General features: G+C 52.1%; 7 non-coding genes across 7 annotated transcripts; 2 read left to right on the plus strand and 5 right to left on the minus strand.

Annotated features, from left to right (window-relative positions):
* Positions 1-2,866: 2,866 nt before the first annotated feature.
* On the plus strand, positions 2,867-2,975 carry TRNAL-CAA (transfer RNA leucine (anticodon CAA)). Its single transcript has 2 exons — positions 2,867-2,904; positions 2,930-2,975. It is a non-coding gene; the product is annotated as a tRNA-Leu (tRNA).
* Positions 2,976-4,415: 1,440 nt separating this feature from the next.
* TRNAA-AGC (transfer RNA alanine (anticodon AGC)) lies at positions 4,416-4,488 on the minus strand. Its single transcript has one exon. It is a non-coding gene; the product is annotated as a tRNA-Ala (tRNA).
* A 954-nt stretch (positions 4,489-5,442) lies between these two features.
* On the minus strand, positions 5,443-5,516 carry TRNAM-CAU (transfer RNA methionine (anticodon CAU)). The gene has a single exon. It is a non-coding gene; the product is annotated as a tRNA-Met (tRNA).
* A 2,807-nt stretch (positions 5,517-8,323) lies between these two features.
* Positions 8,324-8,408, plus strand: TRNAS-AGA (transfer RNA serine (anticodon AGA)). The gene has a single exon. It is a non-coding gene; the product is annotated as a tRNA-Ser (tRNA).
* A 1,773-nt stretch (positions 8,409-10,181) lies between these two features.
* Positions 10,182-10,255, minus strand: TRNAT-AGU (transfer RNA threonine (anticodon AGU)). Its single transcript has one exon. It is a non-coding gene; the product is annotated as a tRNA-Thr (tRNA).
* A 3,972-nt stretch (positions 10,256-14,227) lies between these two features.
* TRNAC-GCA (transfer RNA cysteine (anticodon GCA)) lies at positions 14,228-14,299 on the minus strand. The gene has a single exon. It is a non-coding gene; the product is annotated as a tRNA-Cys (tRNA).
* A 1,853-nt stretch (positions 14,300-16,152) lies between these two features.
* Positions 16,153-16,224, minus strand: TRNAE-UUC (transfer RNA glutamic acid (anticodon UUC)). Its single transcript has one exon. It is a non-coding gene; the product is annotated as a tRNA-Glu (tRNA).
* Positions 16,225-22,758: the final 6,534 nt, after the last annotated feature.

Here is a 22,758-nt window from a genome sequence, read left to right on the forward strand (position 1 = left end):
ACATCATTAAACCAGAAATACAAATGTAAACAGATATCAAACTCTTACTCCAGCCGGACCCAGGCCAGGGCTGCAACTCAGGAGCGAGGGCACCACAGGGCCAGGCTGGCAGGGGCTGCACAACAGGAGTCAGGAGAATCATGGATCCTGGAGGTGCCCAGGCAGGGAGCAGGGGGCTGCACATGAGGAGTGAAGGCCCTAGAGGGCTCAGTTGGCAGGGAAGCAAGTAGCACCAGGAGTCTTCCCAACAGGGTCTAGCTGCCCAATTTCCTCCCCACCATGCCGACCACTTCAGCCACTGGGTCAGCCCAGGAGCTAAGGCACAAAACGGGGGAGAGAGCGAGTCATATGGGGGGGGGGGAGAGAAATGCTGGTCTTGCCTTCCTGGGCAGTGCACTGCGACAGCTCTTGTGTGGGGCAGAGCTGCCAAGCACCTGGGAAAGAGAATTAGAGGCCAAGAAAACCAGCTTGTAGCAGCCACAGTAGCTCAGCTCAGTGAACATTGGCCTGGAAATCTAAAGGTCCCAGCTTCAGTCCCATGTTTTGGCATTTCTCTAGGTGCAGCAGGCTCCTCTCTGTGCCCGTTGAAATGCTGGAGGGCTCTGGAAAACACATGGCAGCTCCGTGGGCAGAGTCCTGAGCCCCAGCCCCTGGCTGGGCAGGGCTCAGTGAGCAGCTGTGGGGCTGGGCGGGGAAAGCGCTGTGGGATGGCGGCAGATGGCGGCAGATGGAGTCGTGGTTCACATGGCAGCCGGCCAAGGAGTTAGGCTGGGTTTGTGGATGTTCTTTACTGCTCCCCTGTCTCTGTTCTCTGACTCGCCCCTTTCCCGTCCCCTGGTCCTGCCCTGCTCTGACTCCCTCCCAGCTGCCTGGCTGTCTCCCGCATGGGCTGAGCTCAGGAGCCAGATGGCTGACTTGCTCCACTGACACCTCCCATCAGTCTGCTCCATCACTCAGAGCATCCCAGGCAGCTGAGCGATTGTGCCCTTGAGTGGCATTCTCAGCCAGCCAATCAGCTTTATGATGAGGATCATGGAGGCAGGGCAAAGAGCTCTCTTGATCTCTCTTGTTAGGTCAGCAAGGAAGCAGCCAAGGCCCCACCCCCAGGGATCTGGCTGGAGACCATGTGGAGGGAACCACTGCCTCTCCCCTGTGTAGCAGGCACTTTCCCAGTGGGGCAACTCTGCCCCCTGGGGCCTGTCTCCATCACTTCAGTCACTGCCAGGCTGAGTCCCAGCAGCCTTCTGCCCCCAGCCTGGCTGGTTTTGGGGGAGACAAAGTAGGAAGCAGAAGGGGGCTACTGGAGACATTTAGCCCTCTGGTTGCCTGTACCTTTGTGAGAAGAAAAATGGGACTTTTTCCCATTAGTGGAGAATGTGGGTATCAATCCTACTGCCTCTCACATGCTAAGCAAGTGCTCTATCACTTGAACTAATTCTCCTGCTGTAGCAGCATAACCCCTCTTGGAGGCTCTTACCTTCTCCACGGGGACGTCTGCCTTCTAGGTCAGTTAGTCGCAGGAAAGGAAAAGGCTCCAAGGAGGCTCCTCCTCACACTCATGCTTGTGACCCTCATTCTCTCTCTGGCCTCAAGGGCAGATCTCCAGAAGGAGACTCCCTGCAGCAAAGCCATGGGGGGCTCTGAGATGGCCCCTGCCCTGCAGCCTGTCCCACCTGGCCATTGTCATGGACTCTCTGTGAGGTCATCACCTCCCAACCTCCTTTAGCCAATAAGCTGAGGGGCTGCGAAAGGCCCTTGTGATGTCACTGCCACACCCACCCCTGCCCTCCAGGGCTAATGTCCTGCCCCAGGCAGCCCCTTTGCATGGCTGAGCTGCTCCCAGGGGTGAAAGTGACACATTTCTTACAGGGACTGTTCTATTGGGCACCATCCCTTCGGCCAAGGGGGAAGTTCAAGTCAGGAAGTTGGGGAAGGGGTTGGGATAGGACAGTACCTGTAAGAAATTACAGTGTGGAGTGGAGTGTGAGAGGCTCAAGGCAGGGATCTGGGGATTGTATGTTGGGGGTGGGGCTCAGGACAGGGGTGAGGATGTGGGAGGATAGAGAAGTCAGGGCACAGGATTAGGGATGTGGAGGTGCTTGGGGCTGGGATTGTGTGTGTGTGTGTGTGAGTGGTGAGGGGATCAATGGGACTAGATTCCCAGCTCCCTCTGCTCTGGGCTCCCTGAGGCCATTTAACACACAAGAGCTTTCTCTGCAGCGCGCTGAGGAGAGGAACCCATGAGCCAGTGATGCCGCTTTGCCCAGCTTGGCAGGGATAGAAGGCAAGTGCCCAGTAACCCCAGACAGATGTGCACATCTGCTAGCGAGCAGCAGCTGTTGTGGGGCTCTAGAAATCTCCCGCTAGATCTAATTCCCCATGTGCCAGGCACCAGTCAAAGCCAGGGCTACGGGGTCTCACTGCGAAGGGTGGATACGTGTCTATTTGAGGCAGGTTCCTCACTCCCACATCCCAGACACGTACTGTGGCACAAAGACCAGCAACTGTCCCTGCACAAAGTGTGTCCCAGGGATAAGTGTTAGCCCTGGGAAGAAGCATCACCCTGCAGAAGAGACACCCCTGGTATGGAGCCAACAAGCCCAGGAGCCACCCAGCTCAGGATCCCCAAGGGCAGTGACACAGACTCCCTGGCACAGGAGAATCCCAAGCCCCAGTTCTGCCGGGCAGAGTTTTCCCCTCTTCCGCTTCTTGTCAGCTCCCTGCAAAACACCCCACAAGGGTGAGTGGGGATAAACCCAGCTGTGCTGCAGAGCGGCTGTTAGATGGGGAAAGAGAGGTGCTCCTGCTGCCTCCCTGAGCAACTCACACATGTGAGAAAACTGCCATTGGAGGTACTTGCATGGATGTCAGGATGGCCGAGTGGTCTAAGGCGCCAGACTCAAGGACTTGTCTTTCCCTTAGTTGGGTGTTCTGGTCTCCAAATAGAGACGTGGGTTCAAATCCCACTCCTGACACATCATCTGTTTTATATCTACAGAGGTGACCTCATTTCCCCATCTCTCCTGACATTGCAGGAGCCCTTGCTGAGTCCTTGCTCAGCCCTTTCTCTTAGGCTGCATCTACACAGCAGTGTTATTTGGGAATAACCGTCATTATTCTGAAATAACAATGGGAGCGTCTACACAGCAATTCCATTATTCCGACTTCTGTAACGCTCCACCCAGACCAGTGGTCTGAGGAGCCAGGAGGTTTCCAGGCTGCAGACAGCCAAGCCCACAGGAAAAGACAAAGCAAAGTCCCAGCCACTTCCTGCTCAGCCCAGCGGGTTCTCTGTGTGGCCCCCAGACCTTTTGTTTGCCATTCCCCAGGTGCAGGAGCCCAGATTCAGCAACACTCACAGGCCCCACAGGAGGAGGCTGGTTTGCTGCTTCACCCCGCAGCCCAGCAATGAGCCCCCAAACTCCCCTGTGCTCGGGGAGTCAGGTTTGCCATGTGAATTGTGTGGGGGCAGGTAACATCAGGCCTGGGCACTGGGATTATTTACCAGTTTTCCTGGGGGCCCTGCTGTTTTCACAGCACAAATATCTTTCCCATCACCCCTTAGTCGTCCCTTTCCCAAGCTGAGAAGAAGATCCATGAACTCCTGGGAGCTGCTGTTCCAAAGAAGAGGCATTTCCTGTGGAAAAGATGGCCAAGACCAATCCCCTACACAGAGCCCCAGAAAATACCAATGGACACTGGGCACTTGTAAAGCTTCCTCTCGGGCAGCGCTACAGAATGGATCTGGCTGGCCATCGGGCTGACTAACGCCATCCACAGACGAGTCCCAGTGAGACTTCTCAGCCCAAGTGCAGAGACTGTGGAGTCTCCCGCTCCCAGCCCAGGGACAGAGGGGCAGCGCCCTGAGGAGGCGGGTCCCGAGCAGCAGAGACCTTTGAAGGGAATGGAGATGTAAGGTAAGAATGAAGGAGAACAAGTCACCTCCTCCCAGGTGAGATGTGGTGGGAAACTACCAGATCTGGTGCAAGCTGAGCTCCAAGGGCTGGTTCCTGCCTGGTGGCTCTTTGCAGGGCCTGGCTTGAGAAGCACCAAGGAGCCATGTGTGGCCAGGAGAAAGGGTGCAGTGCAGAAGGAACATGGATGAAGGAGCAGGGTGGGGGAGCAGGAACAAAGCAAGCTGGGGGTGCTGGGTGAGAAGAAAGCAAGGGGAATGGGGTGGCTGGGGTCTTGCATCAAAGGTGCACAGCCAGGGTGGGCCCTAGACTGTGTGGCCGCAGTGACCTGGTCTCAGGCAAGGCACCACTGAGAAGTCTCAGGCCCCCCCCCCCAGCCTAACCTGCTGAGCTGTCTTCCACAAGCTCCTGAAAGCCAGCACACATGCTGCCAAACCCCTGCACCAGGCCCTGGAACTACCTTGTGGACACCCAGGGGAACTGCAATAAGGGAAGACCCTGTGTTTCTGCCTGGCTTTGAACCAGGGACCTTCTGCATGCTAGGCAAATGTGATAACCACTACACCACAGAAACACACATAAAAATGTTTTCTGCTACTGCACTTAAGCTTGGGCAAATATTCGGTTGCTAAGCCTTTGGCCAACAGAGATTGCTGCGGGGCAAAGGAATTCTCTGTTGTCTATTTTGTGCTCTCAGGAAGGGACCAAACTGAAGGAGGCAGGGCCCCCACCTGGGAACTCCAACCTAGACCCTGAGACCAAGGGGTTTACAAGCCTAATAATAAAAGTTCGCTGCATTTCTTCCTCCCACAACTCTGCAGAACTTCAAAACCTACAGTCCCAGAGGAGATGTGCATGTTAGAACCTCCACCCACTGAGCTGTAGCCTTCTGTGCCCAGGGAGCCAGATACTGCCTGGGTGGGAAGGCAGGAGGGAAATGGGGAATGGCCGAACTTTGTGAGGCAATCGTATTATCTGGGACCGTACATAGAACCGTTTACAAGTGGGTCTGGGTAGGGCACCATGGCTTGGCAGGCTGAAGCTTTGTGTAATAAACAGGGTATCCTGGGTTCAATTTCTGGAGTTGCCTTGTTGCAGCCTTTGCTCACATTTTCCTACACCCTTCTGGGACACGGAAGAGGCGTCTCCGGTCACCCATGGAACTGCTGGTTCAGGAAAAGGCTGATTGGGGAGGAGTGTTGGGAAGAAGGAAACCACAGATGAGAAGCACGTGACACCCACATACCCTGACTCTCCATGGCTGCAGGAGCTGCAGAGGTTTCACCCTCAGGCTCTCTAGGTGATGACACCCCCAGGGAATCACAAGGGTGTGGGGTGCTGGCTCTCCTGTCCCAGCAATTGCAGTCAGAGCCCTGCCTTGCCAGTGCCAGTCAAAGCAGCCTCTGCACCTGCTCCAGGCTTGTGGTTTCCTTCTTCCTAACACTCCTCCCACATCAGCCTTTTCCTTGAAGCCGCAGTTCCATGGGTCCCAGAAGGACCTAGAAAAATGTGAGCAAAGGTTACAGCAAGGCACCACTGGGAGTTGAACCCAGGATCTCCTGTTTATGAGGCAGGTGCTTTAGCCAGCTAAGCCATGGTGCCCTCCTCCAAAGTCTTTTTAAAATGGCTCTTTATGTTTCCAGACAACACTTTTGACTCCCAAAGTGCAGCCATTCCCCATTTCTCTGCAGCCATCGAGCCCAGGTGGTGTCTGGCTCCCTGGGCACAGAAAGCTACAGCTCTGTGGGCAGGGGCCTTTGGCTTCCTTGCCCATGGGATGCTGTTGCAGGAAGGGCTGCTCAGCAGCGATGGGGTTCACCTGTGGAGGAAGGGAAGAGTATTTAGGTGCAGACTGGCTCACCTAGTGAGGAGGCTTTAAACTAGGTTTGATGGGGGCAAGTGCCCAAAGCCCACAGGTAAGTGAACAACATGGAGACCTGGGAGATGGGCCAGAAATGGGAGAGAGCAGAGGCTGTAACTGCAGAGATAAAGGAGGGATGCGGGACCACTGGGAAGCAAAATCTAATCTGTGTCTTAGATGCTGGTATAGACACACGGGAACTATGGGTAATGAGCAGGAAGAAGTTGGTATCACTGGGACTTGGTGGGTTAATATACTTTACTGGAATATTGGGATAGAGGGGTAGAGCTCACTCAGGAAGGATTGGCAGGGAAAAAGGGAGGAGGAGTTTACTTATCTATGAAACATGCGAACACTTGGCCTGAGGCAGAGTTGGACACAGGAGCGGACTTCTCAGGACTCTCTGGGTGAGGTTAAAGGGGTAAAACCCCAGGGTGATGTCACTAGGCCTCTATTCCAGACACCTCCCCAGGCAGAAGAGGTGCCTGAGGCTTTTTAAACAATTAACAAAATCATCCAAAGTACAGCTGGTTTCACACACACTCAGCCTCACCCACAGCTGGGAGGCAGTTTGCAGGGAGCTGAAAAGAAACAGAAGAGGGGAAACTGGAGCCTGGCAGAACCAAGTCTTGGGATTCTTCTGTGTCCAGATGTGCTAAGCAGCTGGCAGCCAAGCTCCCAAGTGCTGGTCTGTTCCCGCCCTCCCCAGACAGGCAAATCCCCTCTTCTGGGTATTACAGGCTGGACTTTGCCTGCCTGACTTTTAGCCAGGGAACTCCTCCCGCACCTGCAGTTCATCCACCTCCCAGAGAGGAAGCAGTTCAGGAGAAGTGCCGTGTGTGTGTGGGAGGTGTGGGGTGTTCAAGGGGGGCATTTCCCTTCATGTGTAAAAACTAGCACAGCCATGGGGACTCACACACACACAGGTGCACACGCCCTCAATATTGATGCCCAGGACAAGACTTGCTCTGCTCCTGGAACAGGAACAGCGACTAGCAGTGAGGCCCCTCCCTGGCAGCACCGTGTCAGACGGTTTCTTCTTGGCCTGGTGCCTCCTGAATGCTGGGAGCAGCTGCCTGGCCCGAGGGGCTGCAGTTCCCTGGAGAGAGGGGCTGGGGCCTGTGGCTGCAGGAAAACCCTTCTGCTGTGTCTGTGGCTGAGCGGCACAAAGGAAAATAAAAGATCCATTGGTGGATGGACGTGCCTGAGGAAAGAAGCTGAAAGCGCAATAGATACATAAAAAGGGCACTAGGAGCAGTTTGACTCACACACACGGCAGGGGGCGCAGCTCAGCCAGGATCTTATCCACTCACAGAGCTTCACCACCCCCCAAACCGCCCCATGGGCCTTGCCCGCACCATGCTCAGGGCCTGGGGATTTTATGTCCGTTTGCCAGATCAAATAACTAGGGCCCCCCCCCCGCTCTGGAGTCTCTGCCTCTCATCCTCCACTTTGTCTCCAGACAGACCCTGCTCTGCTACAGCTGCCTCCCTCTGCCTGTCACTTTTAGACCAAGATGTGCCCCTTCATTCTGACTTTGAATACCTGGGCTTTTAGCACTCAGATCTGCACCTAACATCAGCCAGATATCATCAGCATTTGCTAGGGAGGGGTCTGAACAGCTTCTGCAGAGAGGGAGACAGCCACTGTGGAGCATCCTTGCCAACTGTTTCAGTGAGCAGAGGAAGGTAAACTCTTTGTCACTGAGAAAGAACTGTCACCCCAGGTGGGACTTGGACCCACAATCCCTGGCTTAGGAGGCCAGTGTCTTGTCCATTAGGCCACTGGGGCACACAGAAAAAACTGTTGAAGACAGAAATTCACCCTTCTGAATGGCCCTTCTTCAACTTTTAGCTCCTGATTAAGCCCCTTTGAAGAAGCCAGATACACAGGAAGGGCTGATCACACCCCTCTGAAAATCAGCTTTCCATGGGCATTGGTAGCTGGCTCCAAGTCATGAGCCTTGACGTCTCGTCTCCCTCCCGAAACCAGGGAAGTGTCTCCCACCACTGCAGCATGCTGAGGCTCTATGACCCTGTCTGTACAGCAGGGACAGCAACACTCACAGCCCCACAGGAGGGCCCCTGGCCTAGCAATGTGGCCCCCTGAGCAGCCTCTGATGTTCCCTGCGTGAGCCCCAGAACCAGCCCTGAGTGAGGGGGGCAGAGGGGGAGCAGCTCACACATGCCAAGGGGCTGGCCAGGGGCAGGACATGAGCCTGCAAAGCAGCAGTGACATCACAAGAAACTTTTGCAGCACCTCAGCTCATTGGCTGGGAGGCAGTGACCTCACAGAGGGACCATGGCAACAGCCAGGTGGGACAGCCTGCAGGGTTGGGGCATCTCAGAGACCCCCATGGCCTGGCTGCCTGGAATCTCCTTTGTGAGGTTTCCCCTTGAACTCACCTCTAAGCCAGCCTCAGACCAGAGCACCCAGGACTCCTCCGCATGACGGGTGAAAGGGTTTGCCGTGTGAATTCTGTGTCAGGTGACATCAAGCCTGGGCACTGAGATTATTTGCCAGTTTCCCTGGCTTGCTGTTACTTATACCTGTGATGGCTGAGTGGTTAAGGTGTTGGACTAGAAATCCAATAGGGTTTCCCTGTGCAGGTTCAAATCCTGCTCACAGCCAGGCCTTGGTTTTACCAGTTTCCTTGGCTTATTGTGAGTTAGAGCTGTGATGGCCGAGTGGTTAAGGTGTGGTACTAAAAATCCGATGGTTTTTCCCTGCGCAGGTTCAAATGCTGCTCGCAGTGAGGCCTGTGTTTTGGCCACACCCCTTCCTAGGGCAACATGGTATCCAAACCCTGAGAAGAACATGCCTGTCCCATCAGAAAGGACACGTGGAGAAGGCAAGAGGCTACAAAAGCAGGAGAGAACATGGATTGCAGGGTCCTGCCTAACAACAGGAAAACCAGTCTGGCTTTCAGCAGAGCCACCTCCCCATGGATGCAGCCAGGGGACCAAGTGCCTCCAGTGGCCCCTCCCTCTCCACAAAAGCCGGCCCTGGTTGGGTAGAAAGATGCTGGGCCCAGCAGCCTCCCTTCACCTGGCAGAGGCAGAAGTGATGGAGACAGGCCCAGGGGTGTGTGGGCTACAAAAGCCTCTTGTTCCCTTCTCAACTCCTAACAGTGCAAACATCAGGGAGAGTAGCTCAGTGATAGACTACAAATTATATGAGCGTTACTTCAAATCCAACTGACCATTCAATGGAAACATTTATTTCTCCAATTCCATTACATTCTAGGTTTCTATTTTTTGGATTTTTTAAATGAATATGAATCCTTACTGCTGTCCTCTGCCAACGCACATAAACCAGGCAAACCCGTCCCTCAGCTGGAGCCAGCTCAAACCCGCCGTGTGTCTGGTTTCTGTTTCCATCCGTTCAACAAGGGTGTGATTTGGAAGACCAATGGCAGGTCCTTGGTCTCCATGGGCTGTGCTGTGCAGAAGAACAACAACCACACCCAGCTGGGGAGGAACGGCCTAGTGTGTATTGCAATTGGTGGAGGAGTTGCCCAAATTCACCGGAGATGGGCAGGAGCCTGTTACAAACATACAGTAAACACCATTATCAGACTGCCCGGTGCACATTCCTACCTTCCCTTGTGCACACAACATACATGGGGCTCTAATTACTGGCCACCTGCCTTTCACACAGATCATTGATCCTTGTGACTTTCAGGGACATTCATACGGCAGCTGTTTAAACATAATGTGCTTCTATTGCATGATCAGCACCAGAATCTCCGGCTATGTCTACACTACAAATTTTCTTAGCAAAAAAGGTGCTAATTAGGGTCTCATTTGCATGAGTCATGATCTTATTTGCATATTTTCTGACAAACTGATTTCACGCTGGGGTTGTTGTGCAAAAACAAGCAGTATGGAAGTTTTCTTTTTGCACAAAACCTCCTTTTCTGCAAGATCAGGATACCTCTTTTTGGGGGCCATAAGAATCTTGTGAAAAAAGGGGGGTTTGTGCAAATAAATGTTCACACTACGTATTTTTGCACAGCAATCCCATTGGCTGAAAATATTCAAATAAGATTGTGACTCATGCAATTGAGTCCCTCCTTAACATATTTTTTTAAGGAGAAAACTTCTAGTGTCGATGTAGCCTCTGTGAGTTACCAGCAGTGGGGCTGTTAGTGTCGGCATCTAACTAATTGCACCATTAGGCCATGTCTTCACTCAGGTGGAGATGGCTGCTGCAATCCATCTTCCACAGCTTGATTTACCAAGTCTAGCTAAGCCTCACTAAAGGAAACCCCTAGGGCACCTCCTGCTCTTTGCTACTGTCTTACTCCCACTGTGAGAGCACCAGCAAGCTCAACTGAAGGTAAAACCAACTCCAGATACATGTTGAAGAATGGTGGGAACAAGAGACCCATTGACCTGGCAACAAGGCACCACTGGGAGTTGAACCCAGGATCTCCTGCTTACTAGGCTGGTGCTTTAGCCAACTAAGCCATGGTGCCCTCCTTGGAAGCAACCTTAAAACTGTTCTACTTTATGGCGCCAGACACCCCCTTCCCATTCCAAAGTGCAGCTGTTCCCCATTCCCCTCCAGCTCTTGCCCTGACTCAAGGCCTGCGCAGCCCAAGACATTAGATTGGCAGCTGGTACCCAAAACCTTTTTGTCAATTGTAGCACCAGGCCCCAAAGGGACAGACCCAAGGCAGCCGCCTGGTCCTAAGGCCGGGCCTGCAGCCAGGGGAGGGAGAAGAATCTCTCCTTTCAGCTGGAGTTGAATCAGCAACCTAAGGGCACTTGCCGAGCACCCGCTACAGGCCTCTGCTCTGCCAGCTGAGCTATGGAAGGTGCCTGGGGCAGGCTGCTTTGCCTATATTGGCCCTCCCATGAGTGCCAGGGCAAGAGCCCCCCAAAGGGGCCGGCCTCCCGGGGGGGGCAGGAGAACCCGGCAGCACAGGGGTGTCACAGGCGCTTCACCCGCAGAAGGACCCTTGAGTGATTCAGGCAGAAACGCTGCGTCTCGCTCCCTGCAGCTCCACTTGCTGCCCTGGCAGGCGCTGCCCCTTCTCCCACCGGCCTGGGCCTGGCCTCCCTCCCCTGCCCGGCACCACAGAAAGCCCCTTGGCGTGAGCCTGGGCAAGCCAGAGGCCTCAGGCCTGTCCCCTCTGAGGTGCTTGTGCCTCGGCCTCCTCTGCCCTTGGTGCCGGCTCCCCCGGCTGCCCCTGAGCGCTGCTGGGCAAAGGAGGCAGCAAGGCAGGAGAGGGGGGAGGAGCAAGTCCCGCTGAGGCTGACACCTCGGGCTTAAGCCTCAAGCCCCAGCAGCCTGGCTGGGGAAGGGGAGACACAGGGCAGGGCTTGTACAGAAGGAGAGGAGGGAGATACAATGGCAGCTCCCTCACCCCATCGGACAGGAGGGGGGGCAGAGGTGACTGGTGGGAGCACTTGGGGGCACCAACTCCTCTGCCCCAACAGAATTTCTGAAGTTTATAACCAGGGCGTCCCAAATGCCCCCTGCCTCTGTGGGTGCCTCTCCCTGCGCCCCTCCCTCTGCAGGCTCCAGTCCCCCGGGGGGAGGAGCTGCCCCCTCCAGCAGCCTGAGGGGAATTTCTTCCGTGATTTTTTTTTAAGTGTAGATATCTGCAAACACTGATCTGTTAGGGACTGGCAACAGTTTATTTCTATATTTGCATATTTGTTATTTGCATAATGTATATGCATATATGTAAATATAATGTTATTGGTCTGGCACAAGTTTGTGAATGGGTTTGCCTGTCCATGGTAGATAAACACAAAGGCTGGAAACAAGGGCCTGATCAATGGGGGCTGGCCAAATGCAAGGCAGGGAAAACACTGGGGCTACGTCTACACTGGCCCCTCTTCCGTAAGGGGCATGTAAATTTCAAGAGTCGTCGTAGGGAAATCCGCGGGGGATTTAAATATCCCCCGCGGCATTTAAATAAAAATGTCCGCCGCTTTTTTCCGGCTTTTAAAAAAGCCGGAAAAGAGCGTCTAGACTGGCCCCGATCCTCCGGAAAAAGTGCCCTTTTCCGGAGGCTCTTATTCTTACTTTGAAGTAGGAATAAGAGCCTCCGGAAAAGGGCACTTTTTCCGGAGGATCGGGGCCAGTCTAGACGCTCTTTTCCGGCTTTTTTAAAAGCCGGAAAAAAGCGGCGGACATTTTTATTTAAATGCCGCGGGGGATATTTAAATCCCCCGCGGATTTCCCTACGACGACTCTTGAAATTTACATGCCCCTTACGGAAGAGGGGCCAGTGTAGACGTAGCCTGGGTGAAGGGGGGGGGGATATTTTCCCCGCCAGGCCTTTGTCCCTCGGAATCCCTGGGGACGTTGGGTTTTGTCTTGTTTGGTTTCCCTTTTCCCTGCTTCCCTCCTCGCTGTGGGGAGGGGGCAGATCTCTCCCTGGCACAGAGATGGGATGGGCAGATGCTCTGAGAGCGAGTCCCCAGGCTGTTTGGGGAGAGACCTTTCACCCTTCCACTCTCCTCCGCACCACCAGGATATCTGAGTGGTTAAGGTGTTGGACTTAAGCTCCAATAGATATTTGTCTGTGTGGGCTCAAACCCCACTCCTAGTAGTTCCCTGCTTTGGAGAGACATCGATCTACAGGGTGCTCTGTCTTGCTAAGAGGACAGGACAGGGGTCCCTGCCAGTTCTAGTGCTCTGTGATTAGGGTCTCAGTTCTGATTGGCTGAGCAGAGGCCAGTCACAAGGAGGAGACTCAGGACTTTGTTGTTCTCCTTCAGTCCCAGCAAATGAGCCAGAACCAATTGTTTGCTCAGGAAATTGTTCTGCTTCTCACCAGTGGTTGTCTCTGAGCAGCTCCTGAGTCTCTCTGTGTCCTGGTGCTTCTAACCTGCTGGCTGAGCTGAGCTATCCCTCTGTGGGGCTGTAGCACCTTTGAGACACTTTATTCTGGTCAGTCAGGGTGTGAAACTCCAGACTGAGGGGGAGTTTCAGCATCAGGGTCCTGTCCAAGACTGGCTGTGTGAGGTCAGACAAGGCCCTTTGCCTTTCTCAGCCTTTGTCCCTCTGTCAGTTGGGGGGAACAATCCCCTCCTGCCTGCCCCATGGTGGGGGGAGCTGTGAGAGGCTGTTGCTAGCAGCAGTGAGTACTAGAAGGTGTCCTGTCCTCTGGACTCTGTGTGGGGTTGCCAGCTGGTTTCAACAAAAATACCGGACACACTTGACATGACATCACAATCACAATCTACATTATTGTTGTTATTGTTATTTAGAAAATACTGGACATTTCTATTTCTATTTTCTCAGTTTGTTTCCTGAACAGAAAGCTCAAATAATGGACTGTCTGGTTCAAAACCGGACACCTGGCAACCCAGCTCCATGTCAGCAGGGAAACGCCGTCAAACACCTCCCCCCATATGCTGGCCCAGCCTTGTGCCTGCTGCTGGGGCTGCCTCCCCCCACATCAGTGGGACCTCCTGCCCGTGTGTTGGTGCAGCAACTGCCAGTCTGCCCGTACCCAGGCCTGGCAGCCATGTTGTCTGGGGGCAAGAGCAGGGAGAACGGCGCCGTCCTAGCCCAGCCCGCCCCCCCCCCCATCCCATTGCTGAGGGAACTTTCCCCCAATGCCAGCCCCATGCTCAAGGGCTTTGTAAAAGGGCCCGGCCAAAGTCGTTCCCCGCTTGCTCCTACTGAGCTGCTGCCAGAGCTGCCCCTCCTCAGGCTCTGCTCCAGACAACTCCCTCGCTCTGAGTCACTCCTGGAGCTGGTGGGACTAGACAGCCGCTGTCCTATGGGATGTGGCACTTCTCCGGGAACCATATCTCAGTTCCCATGGGGAAAAAGCAAGCTAGGACTTCCCAAACAACCCTCAGAAGCGCACAGTTCTATACCCCAGGTGGGACTTGAACCCACAGCTCCTGGCTCTGGAGGCCAGTGCCTTCTCCATTAGGCCACTGGGGGTCACAGCTGCTGTTACCTGTGACACTGAGGTGAGAAAAAGTACTAGGCAGCTATCACATGACTGGGAAGCAAACCCAGGCTACAGCAGTGAGAGTACTGGATGCTAACCGCTAGACCATCAGGGACATATGCAGAATTCCTCTTTAAAATCAGGAATAAGGGATCTTCTAGAAAAGGCTTTATTTTCTGCAAGATCCCTGTCTAGACTGGCGCTTTTTTCTGGCAAAGCCCCGAGCCGGAACAAAGTGGTGGCCATGTTCATGCAAATGCCGCGGGGAAAATCTAAATCCCTGGGGCATTTGCAATTCCGACTGGTCTCATTAGCATCCCTTTTCCAGAAAAGAGTGCCAATGTAGACACAACCAGCAGGTTTGAGCTGGTTCCAGCTGAGGAACAGGTTTGCCTGGTTTATGTCTATTGGTGCCAGAAAACATTAAGGGCTTGTATTCTTTTAAAGTGTGCACATACAATAGAAATCCAGGATGCAATAGAAGTGGTGAGGTAAATGTTTCTATAGGAGAAAGATTTCCAAAGAGGGCACTTGGGTTTGAACCAAGGACCACTTGATCTGCAGTCAAACACTCTGCCACTGAGCTACACCCCCATGCAAAAGGGCTGCCTGTAGCCAGTGTTGGGAGCTGAGCAGGAAACAAGAGGCTTTTGTGTGACACATCTCAGGTGGGACAGACCCCCCCACTGACCCCAGATTGTGATGGACCCTAACAAGGAATTTGTCCTGAACGCAGCAGAGCTGGGGCAGGACAGAAGTTCTGTCTACACAGAAAAGTTATTTTGGAATAACAGCCATTTAGAATAACAATGCCAAAGTCTGTGCAGCAAATCCGTTAATGTGAAATAATCTGAAGTAACAGACGGGTTATTCCAACTTCTGCAAACCTCACTCTATGAGGAATAACGCCTGTTCCCAATTAGCTATTTCAGAATAATGCGTGTGGAGATGCTCCACTTCCGCTATTTCAAAATGGCCCCATCCCTAGGCCCATTCTAAGTTATTTCTCCCAGGGCTCTAAATCGAGGTAGCTCGTCTGCATTAGGGGAGCCTGACTCGGACTCATTCTGAGGTTTCCCTGCAGTGTAGATGTGCTATTTCGAAATAAGATATTTTGGAATCACTATTCAAGACCAGCTTATTCCAAAATCAATGTGCCATGTAGACGTAGCCAGAAAGTCCTGAGAGATGAAGCTGTTGGTGGGAAGCAAGGAGAGCGGAGGCCAGTCTGAGACCTGAGAGTCCCAGGTTCCCAGCAGAAACTGTATATGTAGGTCTCATGGTGTAAGGGACAGCACTCAGGACTCTGAATCCTGCAATCTGAGGTCAAGTCTCAGTAGTGTTAGGGTGTGTCTAGACTACAGGGCTTTGCTGACAAAAGTGGACTTTTGTCGACAAAACTAAACCTGTGTCTACACTACCGCTGAGTTCTGTCAACATAATGTCGACAGAACTCAGCAGTTTTGTCGACGCTGGTAAACCTCATTTTATGAGGAATAACACCTTCTGTCGACAGAGTTCTGTCGACAGAAAGCGTTATTGCATCTAAACTGCCCTTTGTGTCTACACTGCCATGTCGACAAAGCAGCTTGCTTTGTCGACAAAACTGGATGTTGTCTAGATGCTCTTTGTTGACAGAAGCTTTGTTGACAGTATCTGTCGACAAAACTTCTGTCGACAAAAGCCTGTAGTCTAGACGTACCCTTAGGCCCTAGAAAATTAGGCCTAGGGCAGTTATGCTAAAGCAGATGTAACAGATTTCTGGGTAGTCCCTGGACAGAACTGGAGATAGGTTCAAGCAGGAACGCACCCTACACGCTTGTTCAAGTTGCAAAATGAGATAAGTAAGAAGCTGCATTTTTGTACCTGCTGTGATGAGGAACAGTTTGTTTGAGAACTGATAAAGAGACTCCCTGTTTCTGCTCTCCCCGTTTTGTTCTAAACTCCCTGTTTATGTTCTCCTTTGGCCATAACAAACTGTCTCCTTGTTGCCCAGTACCTGTCTTTTGGGCTGATAAGAAATTGCTGATGCATTATGAATTGCTTAAGGCCATGATGTATAGTTGGCCAGGTGTGCATGGATATTAGAAGTTTCTAACCGATAAAGGGGGGTTGGTTGCTTGGGCAAATAGTCTATGACGTGATGGAACTGTCTATATAAGCCTACCTGTAAATAAAATCAGGGCTGGTTCTCTTTGGGCCGCTCTCTATTGTAAGTGCACACTATTTAATAAAGAGCTTGTGATTGGATCTTGCTGGTGTTGCCTGTCTCTTTGCGGTCAGACAACGAACAAAGGCAGTCCACGTTTGAGTCCCTGACAGAGATAGGCTGGTTGCTGTGAGCTTCTTGGGCTCTGTGGGTTTTACATTCCTTGTCCTGAGGTTCCCTCCCCATGATGGAAAAGGGCAAAGGCTAGGCAGATCTCATGAGTACAGAGAAGGTTGGTTTCCCTGACTGGGAATCAAACCCAGGCCACAGCAGTGAAAGTGCTGAATCCTAACCACTAGACCATCAGTGAGATGCCTTTAGAGTTCTCAAAGGGAGGTTTCTCTGTCTCCTCCCCTGGCTGGAGCTTGGCAAGTCGAACATCCCCCAAGTGTCCCCCAGAATAGTTGTGAGCACAAGGCAGAGACGATCCTGCCAGGGTGGGGGCCAGAGGCTGAGCAGCTCGCAAGGGCCCTTCAGCAGCAGCACACGGCTGCCATCCAACAGCCCATCATGGGGCTTGTGCATCTCCCCCCTCCCACCGCCCTGCTGGGAACACAAACAGGACTTTTCCCTGTGGAAAGACCAAACTCTCTGGTTTCTCTGTGGGGAATGTAGAACTGGGGTGGGGCTGAGGGAAGAGCCTGGGAGGGGGAGGAGGCAGGCGAAAAGGGGAGGAAGAGCTCAGAGATGGGGCTGGGACTGGCCCCTGCCTCAGATGATCCCACTGCCTCATGCGCAGGGACCTCAGCAGCCGTGGGACGCATCAGGGAGAGAAGCTGGAGGAGTAGGAGCAAGTTTGGGTTCAGAGGGCAGCTGCTGGGCCACTGAGGCAGGCAACGAGCAGTTGGCAGCAGCAGCTCTCTGTGCCGGGCACGTGCTTCAGGCCTCCTGGAGATATTGAGCCTCCCTCTGTGGCTGGGAGTTGAGCCCAGGATCTCCTGTTTATTAGGCAGGTGCTTTAGCCAGCTAAGCCATGGTGCACTCTGGTGGCCACTTGGTAAAAGTGTTCTATTCTATGGTCCCAGACAACACCTTTGACTCCCAAAGTGCAGCCAATCCCCATTTCCCTCCAGCCCTGGTGGTGTCTGGCTCCCTGGGCACAGAAAGCTACAGCTCAGTGGGCAGAGGCTCTAATGTGCACATCTCCCCCAGCCGCTGGGACTGTAGAGTTGGCCTTGAGGTTTGGCACAGTTGGGAGAGGGAGAAATGCAGCAAACATTGATCATCTGGCTTGTAAACCCCTGTGTGTCAGGGTCTGGGTTGGAGTTGTGGAAACCATTTCATATTTAGCTAGAAGCCATTTTGTATAACAGAAACCATTTCAGCTTCTTGCTTCTGCACGTAGACCAGAGTGAACTTTCTGTCACCCTGTGTGAGAGGCCTACAGGATGGGCTACTGGAATGTGTTAATTGAGCTGGTTGAGAGAGATGCTTCACTCCCTCGCACCTGCCCTCTATTTTGCTGAGAACTGGTTCACTTTTTTAAGTTTCATTGATGATTTCTGTAATTGGATGCCTTGACGTCAGACTGTTTGGTTAAGGGTATAAAGATACTAGGATTGATTGTATTAGCAGCCTTACTGGACCCAGCTCTGCTGGGAACACGTTTGGCTCACTTTGTGCCTTATTGAGCAATAAAGCTGTTTATTAGCCGCCAAACCAGAGAGGACCTTTTGCTTCAACAGAGACCCCGGGGAGGCCGGCCTCCTTTGGTTTGGTCCTTTCCTGAGGGCACAGAATCAACAAGAGAGAATTCCTTAACCCTGCAGCAATCTGAGCTGGCCAAAGGGTTAGTAACAGAATAGTTTCCCAAGTTTAATCTCAGGTAAAAAAAAACTCTCTGTGGTGTTGTGGTCATTGTGTTTTCTTAACATGCAGCAAGTCCTTAGTTCAAAGGCAAGTAGAAACACGGGCTCTTGAGGTGTCCTTTCTGATGGGACAGGCATGTTCTACTCTGAGCTGGGGGTCTTCGGGCTTGGGTAGCTTTCCTTCTTCTTGCTGGTCTCCTTCTTGGACCCCAGTTTATATAGTGAAAATTGAGTCCTGCTTAGCAATATCTTAATCAATTATTTTAGCATAATTTTACTAACCAGTCATAAGATACTATTGTGATTTACCTAACCAATCATACTCCACCACCTTAGTTGATTTACATCTAGCAAAATTAATTATACAGCAGACAGAAACAGATCCAAACCAGACAGCGACCACATAGACAAACAATGGGAAAGGGAGGACAAGAATCATAGAATGCCCATTGCACAACCACAGCTATTGATAAGCAGTTTCTTGCCAGTCAAAACGGTGTTTAACTAAGTTTTCTCTACCGATCTTGTGATCTGTTTCTTATCTGGTAACAGTGGGTGCCATTAGGACAGGATCCCCTTCTCACAGCCTAGTGTGACACTATTTCAGTGTCATTTAACTAGAATGTGAGTATGTGACTCCAGGCTTTACAGCTAATTGCTGCTGCTCTTCAGTCTGGCTGCAGAAGAAGGCTTTAGTTTAGACCTACTGAATAGCGACAGGCCTTCCAATAGGGTTACAGCGGAACCACATTGTTACAGATGACCTTTCCAGGCCAAAGATAGAAGGAAACCCTCAAAGGTGTTTCTAGACCAAGGTTCATTCAAGTGGTTTGTTTTTTTGTGGACCTGACCTGAACGCACCCCTAGAGACTCTGAAACAAAGAAGACACACGAGAAGAACCCAACTTTCTTCCTTTTGCTGTGACATGGATGGATCTAGCTCAGGTTTCACTCAGGGGGTCTGTCTGCATTTGAGGTACCTGTGACAGCCCCTGTGCTCCTCTGCCCCTCATCAGCAATGCCACCTACTTGGGGGAGCAGTTGCCCTGAGACTTGCAGAAGGGACAACCTGGACAAAGGAGTACCATTCAGGCACCCTTCAATAGCTCAGCTGGTAGAGCAGAGGACTGTAGTGTGTGCTTGGCAAGTGATCCTTAGGTTGCTGGTTCAACTTTGGCTTGAAGGAGTGATTCTTTTCCCTCCAGCCTGGCCTTAGCAGAAAGCAACCAAGGTGGTTGCTTTGGGTCCATGTCTTCAGAACCCTACACTGCAATTGACAAAACAATGGTGGGGAGGAGCTGCCAATCACATTTCTTGGGCTGCGCAGGTTCTGTCCACACACAAAAGTTCTTTTGGAACAATGGCCGTTATTCCACAATAACAATGCAAGAGTCTACACAGCAATTACGTTATTTTGAAATAATTCTGAAGTAACAGACGGCTTATTCTGACTTCTGCAAACCTCATTCTACAAAGAATAACACCTGTTCCAAATTAGCTATTTCAAAATAAGGTCTGCGTAGCTGCGCCACTGCTGATAGTTTGAACTAGCCTCTTCCTGGGGACATTCTAATTTATTCTTCTGAGACAGCTCGTCTACACGAGTGACAGATGGCAGAACAAGGAGCAATGGTCTCAAGTTGTGGTGGGAGAGGTCCAGGTTGGATATTAGGAAAAACTATTTCACTAGGAGGGTAGTGAAGCACTGGAATGGGTTACCTAGGGAAGTAGTGGAGTCTCCATCCCTAGAAGTGTTTAAGTCTCGGCTTGACAAAGCCCTGGCCGGGTTGATTTAGATGGGATTGGTCCTGCCTGGAGCGAGGGGCTGGACTTGATGACCTTCTGAGGTCTCTTCCAGTTCTATGATTCTATGATAAGGGGATGGGTTGATGAGATAATATGATCTTGGTAACTAATTGACCATTCATTTTCAGTGGGAAATAGGTCAATGGAGGGATTATAGGAGTTACTATAGAGAATTTCTGGGTGTCTGGCTGGTGAGTCTTGCCCACATGTTCAGGGTTTAGCTGATCGCCATATTTGGGGTCGGGAAGGAATTTTCCTCCAGGGTAGATTTGCAGAGACCCTGGAGGTTTTTCGCCTTCCTCTGTAGCATGGGGTGCAGATCACAGCTGGAGGATTCTCTGCATTTTGAGGCCTTTAAAGTATTTGAAGGCTTCAATATCTGAGATATAGGTGAGAGGATTATTCTGGGAGGGGTCGGTGAGATTCTGTGGCCTGCACTGTGCAGGGGGTCAGACTAGATGATCATAATGGTCCCTTCTGACCTTAAAGTATATGAGTCAATGAGTACACTGGGGAGCCTGCCTCGGACTATTCTGAGGTTTCCCTGTAGTGTAGACATGCTAGTTCGAAATAAGCTATTTTGGAATCACTATTCGATTCCAGCTTATTCCAAAATAAATGTGCTGTGTAGTCATAGCCAGAGGGGTGAAGCAGCAGGAGGGAAGCCAGAAGTGCAGCGGCCAGATGGAAAACTGAGTATCCCAAGTACCCACACACACTGGGCCATGGTGGTCCCATGGTGTAAGGGGCAGCACTCAGGACTTTGAATCCTGCAATCTGAGTTCAAATCTCAGTGGCACCTGCTGGTTTGAGCTTGTTAATGTGAGGTTTTTTGCACGTCTATGCTGCAGGCTTTTTGCACAAGAACAGGAGATCAGTCTCCCAAAGTAGAGATGGCCAATTGGTTAAGGAGTTTGATTAGAAACCCCTTGTAACCTCACTCCTGTAACAAGTCTGTCTCCTGTGTCCCTCTCCACCTCAGTCCCAGTGTGTGCATGATTTCATATCTGAAGAAAGTCCTCCTCCCTTTTCCCCTGCCAATCCTTCCCTAGCAAGCTGTACCCTTCTGTGCCAATATTCCAGTCGTGTATTATCCCACCAAGTCCTTGTGATACCAACTTTTTCCTGCTCATTACCCATAGTCCTGTGTGTCTATACCAGCATCTAAGACACAGATTAGATTTTGCTTCCCAGTGGTCCCGCATACCTCCTTTATCTCTGCTGTTACAGCCCCTGCTCTCTCCCATTTCTGCCCCATCTCCCAGGTGTCCATGTGATTCACTTACCTGTGGGCTTTGCCCCCATCAGACCTACTCTAAAGTGTCCTCACTAGGTTAGCAAGTCTGCACCCAAATACTCTTCCCTTCCTCAACAGGTGAATCCCACCCCTGCTGAGCAGCCCTTTCTGCAACAGCATCTCATGGGTAAGGAAGCCAAAGCCCCCTGCCCACTGAGCTGTAGCTTTCTGTGCCCAGGGTGCCAGACACCGCCAGGGCGGGAAGGATGGAGGGAAATGGCTGCATGTTGGGAGTCAAAAGTGTTGTCTGGAACCTTAAAGTAGAACAATTTTACAGTAGCGTGTGAGGGTGATGCCACGGCTTAGCTGGCTAAAGCACTTGTCTTATAAACAGGAAATCCTGAGTTCAGCTCTCAGTGGTGCCTTATTGTAGCCTCTTCCACTTCTTGTCAGCTCCCTGCAAAACATCTCACAACAGTCAGCGAGGGGGAGAGTGGATCAACAGAGCTGTGCTGCAGCTGTTAGGTGTGGAAATTGATGGGCTCTTTTGGCCTCCCTGAGCAACTCACACATGTAAAAAAACTGCAGTTGAAGGTGCTTGTATGGGAGGCAGGATGGCTTAGTGGTCTAAGGTGCCAGGTACAAAATTCTATCTTTCTCTACATGAGATGTTCTGGTCTCTGAACAGAGATGTGGGTTCAAATCCCACTCCTGATGCATCCTCCTTTTTGTATCTAGAGAAGTGACCTCATTTCCCTCTCTCCCATGACATTGTAGAAGCACGTGCTCAGCATTTCTCTTAGGCTGCATCTACACAGCAGTGTTACTTGGGCATAACGGCCATTACTCTGCAATAACAATGGGAGCGTCTACACAGCAATTCCATTATTCCGACGTCTGTAACGCTCCATCCAGACCAGTGGTCTGAGGAGCCAGGAGGTTTCCAGGCTGCAGAATTAGTAACAGAATATTAGCCCAAATTTAAGTCCAGCAGGAGAAGGCCATAAAGGGGTGTTTCTTGACACCCAAAGCTGCGTCTAGACTGGCAAGTTTTTCCACAAAAGCGACTGCTTTTGTGGAAAAACTTGCCAGCTGTCTACACTGTCTACACTGGCCGCTTGAATTTGCGCAAGAACACTGACGATCTCATGTAAGATTGTCAGTGTTCTTGCGCAAATACTATGCTGCTCCCATTTGGGAAAAAGCCCTCTTGCGCAAATGTATTTACGCAAGAGGGCCAGTGTAGACAGCTAAAAAGTGTTTTGCACAAAAAAGCCCCGATGGCTAAAATGGCGATTGGGGCTTTCTTGCACAAAACCACGTCTAGATTGGCACGGATACTTTTCCGTAAAAAGTGCTTTTGCACAAAAGCGTCCATGCCGATCTAGACGCTCTTTTCCGCAAATGCTTTTAACTGAAAACCTCCAACTCTCATCTGATCCCCACACCCAAGGACTCCCCTGCCCTTGGCCCCATGACTGCACCATGCCAAGCAGTGGGGCAGCCGTGCCAGCCAGGCTCTGAGGGAACTGGGTGCAAGGGGAGGGGTCGGGGGTGCCTCCCCGGGGAGCCTGGACAGTGGCCAGCCCTGCTCACCACACTGCCCAGGAGCAGTTCCTGCCTGGCCCTGGCCCTGGCCCAGCCAATGGGGAGCACATGCCCCCCGCTCCAGCTACCCCAATGCTAAGAGCTGGCCATGCCGGCTCAGGGGCTGCCCCATGGGCTGTGCAGGGGCTGGCAGGGAGCCTGCGGAGCCACAAACCAGACGTTCAACACCCCGGCCAGCGGTGCTGCCTGGCGCCTCCAGGAGCCTGTTGAACCAGGGGTTTCCAGTCCCAAACCAAACACCTGCCTCCCTCATCCCTCCCCGCTCACCCTGCTCCCATCCCCTCACAGCTCCCCTCCCCTCCCCTGCCCTCATAACATCTGCCCCTCCCCAAGCCCCATAACACTCTGGTTTCTGCCCATCCCAAAGGAGCGTTTGCCCCAAGTC

This window comes from Pelodiscus sinensis, chromosome 31, assembly GCF_049634645.1.
Source record: "Pelodiscus sinensis isolate JC-2024 chromosome 31, ASM4963464v1, whole genome shotgun sequence".
Lineage (NCBI taxonomy): Eukaryota > Metazoa > Chordata > Testudines > Trionychidae > Pelodiscus > Pelodiscus sinensis.